Raw genomic sequence first — 9104 nt, forward strand, 5'->3', positions numbered from 1 at the left:
TTTAATACGGAACATCATGTATGTTTATATGTATTTTTCATTCATAAGGAGAAAGATTTAAAAAAAACACCGGTTTACTATGGAATCTTTTAAAAGTTAGAATGTGAAAGTAGGTGAGAAAAAGAACCTCAAATTTAATAGATAAGACTGACACGGGGAGGAAAATAAAATCTAGTTAAGTAGATGAACAGTGGAATAAATAAATAAATGAAAAAATTCCCGTTATGAGAGAGAAGTCAGATCGCATTATTGGGTGATTTATGGGCACTTAATCTAAAGAATTATCACAAACCTTGAAGGTCGTGTTGTGGGCATTTTAGATATATATATATATATATAAATATATCTATCTATATATATAGATATATAATTATATATAATATTAGATATAACATATACATATAAACACTTAAGTAGGCCTCGAAGTAGTTCGTTAAAGAATACTTTGTACATTTAGGTTCCAAGAGACAGACTGATTTCGGAGAATAACGAGTTTAGACTCGAGTGGCGAGTTAGGTTAGTTCCAAATCCCATTCTTTTTTACTTGCTCCATTCGGTTTGAATATGTATCTTTATTTGTTGTGAAGAGATACACAAATGTTCATAAATAACATATGGGCAACCGTTTCCTATCTGATGTCATGGTGCAACTTAAAGGAATTTAATTGCCATAGTGAACTTGTATTTCCAAATTTCTTCGCATTTATTATATACTGTTTTCTTAGTTTTCAAGTGTAGCACTAGTCACTTGCTCGTTGCTTCATGAAACTGCTGTTATCCTTTAATGAGGCTCTCTCCACAAAGATGTGACTTTCGATCATGACGCAACTTTTCTCTCGTTGTGCTACACTTTTCTTGTAACAATACTTTCTCTCGGTAGTCTTCTTCCTTCACACCAGTAACTTACCTTATGATGTGACGTCACTCCCAACGTTCGACATTGATCCCATTCTTAATGCTTCGGTCCCAAGGAGAAAATGTCCAATTTGGCCCTGGTTACTCAGCACTTAACTCCGGTAATAGACTGTGGAAATGGCGTCATCGGCTCCAAATTGTACAACAGGGAAAAAAAAAGACGATCAACGGGGAATTTTTGTTCGTTTTTCAATTTTCAGTTTTATTGATGATCGAGATGGAATTTCACGACCGAGTTTAGTTTTTATCTTTTTATGTGATTTTATCTCACTAAATAATTTTTTTTGCCAGGTTATAGGAACCTTTTTTTCTGCCAGGTTTTAATTGTATTTTATTTGTAAGTGTGGATCAATGTATTTGTTGAGTTTCTTGGTAACATTCATCTTCTTGAGCAAAATCTTAACCTCCATCATAACGTGACACAGAGACCCCTCTGTGAAATTCTTCCACTCGTGTCTTCCCTGTGCTTTCACTTCTGCCAATCTCCATTCATCTCCAGCCTCCAGCCTCATAGTTCCAAATAAGTTTGGCTCTTCCATTTCGGTGCCCAGGAGACCCCGTTGCAAAGGACACGTACAGGCCAACTTCACCTCCCTTTCATTAGTATCTCATCTACGTAATATTATGTGACTTTCATAATTTCCCTTTTGGTGTTCTCTCTCCTTCTGTCCTGCTTTATGAATGTTCATATTAAAAGTAGTTTTATTTTTCATTTTTTTTTTTTGTCATTGTCATTTATTTCTGAATTCCTGGATGACGAACCACAATCATTGGAAATTAAGTAAGGACTTGTGTTGTCCAGCTCATATATGTGATATTTTGTACAGTAATCCACTTAATTGAGCCGTTATGTTGTATAAGTGACAGTCGGGAATCATTACCCAAGATGACTCTTTTGTCTTCCTTGTTTGAATCATTTTTGTGATCTCGTTGAAAATATTTAGTGTAAATGTCAACCTCCTATGATTATGAATATCAATACAAAGATTCAATTAGTACAGCCCGAAGGAATGATGAGCTCTCTGCTGCACATACATGACTGCCTTTTCCCTTTGTAGATGTAGAAATATCGTCTAGTGTCCTTGATTCTGTATTAATATGTCCAACAAAGGAAAATAATGTTTATTTAAGCGTAGGGATATACACTTGATCCTATTGTGAAGAGAGATGTTCGAAAGAGATTTGAGGGAAAAATAAAGAAAATGTCAGTAATCCTGGTTAATGCCATTTGTCGTGCCTTGGTTTATCCAGGTACGTACTGAGTTAATCCTAGACAGGTGTCCCTCACCTGAAAGAGATAATCCAAATGTAATAACCTTGGCAAGAATTAAAAAGGGTTATAAACACATGTAATCTCATTGGCCGTATGTAAAACCGAGTCTTCTTTCTGAACTTTTGCTCCATTCCATGTATTTTTTTTAAATACACCAAAGTGAAAGACAAAAGATCTAGCACTCCTCTGTACCCTGTTTATACACACACACACACACACACACACACACACACACATATATATATATATATATATATATATATATATATATATATATATATATATATATATATATATAGGGTATTTTTTGTATATAAATGTATGTATGTATGTATGGATGTGTATATATATTTATATATATATATATATATATATATATATATATATATATAGATATATATATATATATATATATATATGTATGTATGTATGTATGTTGACATCTATAAAACATTTAGTAAATAATACATGAATGTCGAACAGTGTTGGTGTGTTTAAGAAATCCTTGGGTGAAATGAGTACTTGTCAGTGCATATCAGGTTATTTTATAAATGTTAGCTCTAATGGAAAACGAAAAGGTATTGGGTCTTGGGAAATCTGGGTAGCTCACATAGCCGCGATTATTGACCCTATTGACCTGGATCATATCATGGGACTTCTAGTACGTCTCAGGGAGTGGCTAAACATTGTTCTAGAACAATGAGCATGTTCATGAGTGGGTCTCTAAACGCGGACATTAGGGGGTCATATAATGGAATCGCAAGTACGGATAGATTATTCTGGCAGTCACTTCAATTGGTGAAACATTCTGCCTTGGGAAGGCGCTAGTCTTTGCTAGCAAGGTAAGCGAGTCCTCTTTTGATTTTAAAGTACCCGATTGGACACTGAGGGAATTGTATAATCTCTTGGTTTTATTTGACATTGTATTATTGAATATTTTTTCCCTATGCGCTGTCTTGGTTTTATCACGTTTGTGATGTGCTGGGTGATGAGTTCTTCCATTTATGCATTTATGCCTTTGTCTTTATGCTATATTTTTTTCTAAAAAGTGACCTTTGTTTTTTCTCAAATGGCTTTGATATAGGTCACGATAAGGGATTTTTTGACATGTATATATGTAGGTATATACATATATATATATATATAATATATATATATATATATATATATATAATATATATATATATATATATATATATATTATATAGATATATATCATATATATATATACACTCAAAGCACTTACGTGTTCCTTTGGTCATGACAGACTTTGACGTTATTTTTGGGAGTACGTAAAATGATTAGTGTCAGAATGTATGTGCCAGTCTGAGAGATTGATTTTTCTTTTACTTATTTACTAGAAGTCAAGGAAGGTCTTTGGTCTTCTCTTCTTTGATTTTTTTTTCAAATTTGGGAATAAACTTGCATTTTGATAGTGGGTTTCGTCTAGTCATAATTTAATATAAACTATGGCATGAGAATAAGAGATTGGGAACAACGATTCACGGGAAGACTTCAATGGTCAAAGGTGGTGATGGTATATAGCTTTAAAGGTAGGTTGTTTCTTGCGCTGTGAGGTTAGAATTTTGATGTTAGAAGATATCAAGAGAAGGATAATTGTGGTGGCAGCATAAACAGGTAAACACGGCTTCAGAGAGACGGGTCTGGGTAATTGAAACAGGTTTCAGTGGGTAGTAGAGTTGTCGGGTGGAATGGCATCCATGACTTATGACGCAAAACAAACAGAGACGGGTGATGTGACGTACTTTGAACTCTGTATCTTTTGACAATGGTAGTGCTTAGGTGTGTTGGGGGGTTCACATCAGTATTTATATATGCACTTTATATTCACATTGGAATATATAATATGTACAGTGATGTGCTAATTCTTATTGTAAATAATAGGTAATTAGGCCTCGTAATTTAGCTGGGACGGGGGAAAGAGAAGATAGAAGTGTTCATTTTTTTTGTTATTTCCAGTTTACGGGGATTTCATGATCTTTTCTTTTATGTTTACTGTCTGAACGGGTTTCGAATTTAATTATTTTTATACTAAGTGGATTACAGTAGCGGTTTAAAGGGTGAACAAACTGAGTTGGGATGGTATTTGTACACTACATGTATGGGTGTGTGCGTGTGATCATCACTGTCAAGATAATTCTCCTCTAATTAAATCCTCATAAAATATATATATATATATATATATATATATATTATATATATATATATATATATATATATATAAATAATGTCTTTACTCGTATAAGAGTGTGTGAGAGATATATGTAATGATGACAGTTAAGATCATTCTAATCTTCTTAAGATCTCTTCTAACTTACTACGAAAATGTAAATAGATGGATAAATGAATAAATTATATATATATATATATATATATATATATATATATATATATATATATATATGTGTGTGTGTAATGCATAATATATATATATATATATATATATATATATATATATATATATATATATAAAATTGCCCGTTTTCCTAGCATTACAGTCCTCAGTAACAGAGAATTCCTGGAATGAGTGGCAACATGGTTCTTTCTTTTTTTTTGGTCCAGAACAAACCTAATTACGTCCCTCACACCAATTGGAACTCAACAGAAAGAGGTCAAGGCGAAGGAGCAGGAGGTCTGAATTTACTTTCTACTCTTTTTTTACGTGAATTTCCTGGTTAATAAAAAAAAAAAAAACAAAAAAAAACAAGATGAAGAAATAGAACTTGTAGAAGTTGTGTTGTAATTTTTGGTGTTGTAGTTTTTGGTGGTATTATTATTATTATTATTATTGTTTTCATCATTATTTTGTATTGCAGTTATTATTATTATTATTATTATTATTATTATTATTATTATTATTATTATTATTATTATTATTATTATTATTATTATTATTATTATTATTATTATTATTATTATTATTATTTTGAAGATAGACTTTGTAGGAAGGTTAGATCACTACCGTTTGGATGAAACTTTACTACCTGTATATTTAAGATTATGTAACCAGAATACGTTAAAAGTATGATACATGAATTCCTGATAGGTATACGTTGAAACCTTTGATAATGTAGGGTAGTAAAACATAAAAATGGCGGCCTTATTGGATTTTTGCCCGGAAAAAGAGAGATCGGAAAAAAAAACGAGCGGCTAATGGATATTTGGTCATCTTTGACCTGTCTCATCTACAACTAGTGAAAAAGGAAGTAAAAGCCGGTAATTTATTTTCAGTTTCGTGTGAAAACACAAATGTATCGACTGTGTTAATTTAGTTACGATTCTGAATTTGTAAGTTTTTACAATTTTATAATTGTTAGTCCGTTTTTGTTCAAATTATCTGTATTCGTTACTGTGGCTGAGGCTTAGCACGAAACAAAACGTCACACACTCACACATACATACATACATACATACATACATACATACATGTAGTGTATATGTATATATAAATATGCATTAAGATACAAATAGCCTTAAATATCCAATTCGCTCTCCCTCGGATTTTTCATATATGTTAACCGAAGGGGAATTTTATAGTTGATAATAATTTTGTCCTCTCATGTACTCGAACCAGCGGACAGAGGAGAAATCAGGACTTCAGTGACATTGCCGACTCGGCCAACAACTCACTTGTTGGCCGAGTCGGTAATGTCACTGAGGTCCTGATTTCTCCTAAGTCCGCTGTTTTGAATCCATGAGACGAATAGGATAAAGTACGTTATAGCTCAAACAAAGTGGAAATTTCGGGAAAGGGAATGTTAACTTAATGAATTATTATCGTTAATCAAATCAGAAGTTATCTATGCAAGAGCCAAATCATTAACTCCTTGTCATTGTAATTACATTACGTAACAAAGCAAGAAGTGCCACTGCCAAGGCAAGTATGCTATTGAGAGAACCTTTAGAATATATTAAGGGGAATAGGAGATCGCAAATTCTGTACACAGAGCATGAGATCAATCTTCAGTCTTCCATTCAGTTAAACTACACTAAAATTGCAGTTGAGGGAAGAATGGCTCTGTGAAAAACATAGACAAGTACACAGCAATTTCGGTTACCTTATCTGCAATGCAGGAACGCACTATAACTTCGATTGCTAAAGCAAATAACATTAAATGGGAAGTGCTGAAGGCAGAGAGAGTAAATCACTGAAGTAGACTCTGGTATACACAATGAATTAATCATTGGGTTCATGTTCGTATGAGTTTACACCACTTCAATTAGGCTCTGAAGGAGTAGCAAGGGGGAGGGAATATAAAGAGAACAACAGTGAAATAAAGTAAGAGGATGTGCGCCGAGACAATTTCGAATCCAACTGTACCTTAGTCTGTAGGACGGTGATGTCTTGAATAGAGAAGCTAGACTCTGGGTGGAATATGAATCGTGGGCACCACAAAAGTAACTTAGTAGAGGGAAGGGGGAAGGGGAGCGACTGGCATATGACCATCCGACAAGGTCTGTCTAAGATGCTTGCTGGGTCATGACATCTAGAATAGGGCGAGTTGCTCTGACCTCTTCCTTCTGTGCGGCGCATTTCCCGCCCTTGACTCGCCTTCCTCCTCGAGGTAGTTTCCACGCTTGATTTTAATGGGATCGTTGTCGCCTGTTGGGGGTCCAAGCTGGAAGAGAAATTATAAGGAAGGATATTATAATGTATATACAAAAGTAATTTTGTTAACAAGTTCCCTCTCAACTTCTCGATTCCTTCATATTTTGTAAACTCTTGTGTCTAATCCTAATTCCAAATCAAGAGATAAAGTTATAACCGACTCCATTTCTTTCTTGATTTGGAACTTTGCTGAGTAGTGAGATGTGTGTCCAAACTGTGAAGGCAAGAGCGCTTTGCGATTAATAAAATTACAAAGTTATTTCGTAAGAAGTGATCATTATAATATATATATATATATATATATATATATATATTATATATATATATATATATATATAGTAGTATATATATATAATATATATATATATATATATATATATATATATATATATATATATTTTTATGTATGTTATGTATGTATATGTATTTTAGTATGTAGCTATGTTTGGTCTTATCAGATATAGTTCCAATGCGGGTGTAAATTGTTTTCAAGGCAAAGCGAATTCGATATTGATGGTTTATTTGTGGGTTAGTATTTGAAAGCATAAACATGTAATGTGTGTGAGTATATTATGTATGCATGAATGACCAATATACACAGATGAGTTCAAAACAATTTTTTGTAAGGGTTTCACAATACCCGACTAGAAATTTTTAATATTTTGTAAATTGTTCTTCAAAAAAAAAAAAAATAACTTTCCTCATACTTAGAAAAACGGTATTGAATATTTATTATTTGAAATTTTTTAATAGATCTTGACAATAAAGACTTGAATAACACCAAAAATACATTCATTTTCACTGCAAGTCAGGTAACACTTCCCTGTTATCAGTGTGCAAACATTAATATCTTAAAAAAAAAGAAAAAAAACTGTAACTGGCCACCGGCCGCCTCTTGTTACCATCGGCTTTCATCATTTCTTTGGTTATCCAAGCTTGGTAAAGTGGATCCTCTCTCTCTCTCTCTCTCTCTCTCTCTCGTCTCTCCTCTCCTCTCTCTAGTATTGTATCGGTTTTGAGGTCATTTCTTTTTATTGTTTTCTGGCTTTCACTCGTTTTACTGAGGCAATTATTTCTTTACTAATATATATATATATATATATATATATACATATTATTAGTATATATATATATATATATACTATATATATATATATATATATATATATATGTATATGCTATATATATATATATATATATATCTATATATATATGTAATATGTGTATATGATATATATATATATATATATATATATATATATATATAGTACTATTATATATATATATATATATATATATATATATATATATATATATATATATACCGGGTGTTTCGAAATTAAAGCGCCCCCCTCCTCAGAACAAATGGATAATTATGAAGTTATCTGCTATACCTTATCTCCAAGTACATTAAAGTTTCTATTAAGCTATTTTTCATTTTAATTTCATGTCTTTTCAGATTGAGCGACGGAGTTAGATACAGCCATGGCTAACAACTCGAAGGAAATCAGATGGATTGATCGAATCCAGGCTATAGCCTTCAGAGAGGCCAGGGATGCGGGTGCATCCTTCATTTCACATTCCTGGATAGCTAAATAAATGCACCGCGAAAAGAGTGAGAATCTTGGAAAGCCTGAAGTCCTTTCTTAGGAGTCAAAAGACATCATAGCTGAGGCAGTGGGTAGACCAAGAAGGTCTTTATGTAAATTGGCACTTGAACTAGAAACAAAAAGGGGAAAGAAGACAAGTTATAGTGCTGTATATCATGAGTTGACGAAATCTGGTATCAAGCCATTTCCTGTTATCAGCAAGCCCAACTTCACTCAGCAACAGAGAGAAGACCGAGCTTGGTTTTGTGATTCATTTCTTAAAGACTGGGATGAAGCTGACTTTCTCCATGTTGACGCATCAGATGAATTCTTCATTTACAGTCAGGTAGCCAAATCATAAAAATGATATCATTTGGGCTTTAATGTTTGGGAATTTTTCTCTTCCACAGCCAAACAGTTAATGTGGATCATCAAAGAAAAAGGAGTCATTGAATGGCGAATAGTACAGAGAAACTCTGCTTACTGGTGGAATATTTCCTTTCCTAAAAGATCCTGAAAATGTGTTATCTGTAGAAGAAGTCACATTTTTGCATGATAAGGCACCATGTTTCAAGACTCATCAGACACAGGAGGTGCTTCAAAACAGTGGTATCGATTTCTTCTCATCAAGTGATTTTCCAGGTAGCTCCCCTGACCTTAATGTGTGTGAAACATCAGTAGTATCTTGAAGGATTGT

Source organism: Macrobrachium nipponense, chromosome 45, assembly GCF_015104395.2.
Source record: "Macrobrachium nipponense isolate FS-2020 chromosome 45, ASM1510439v2, whole genome shotgun sequence".
Classification (NCBI taxonomy): Eukaryota; Metazoa; Arthropoda; class Malacostraca; order Decapoda; family Palaemonidae; genus Macrobrachium; species Macrobrachium nipponense.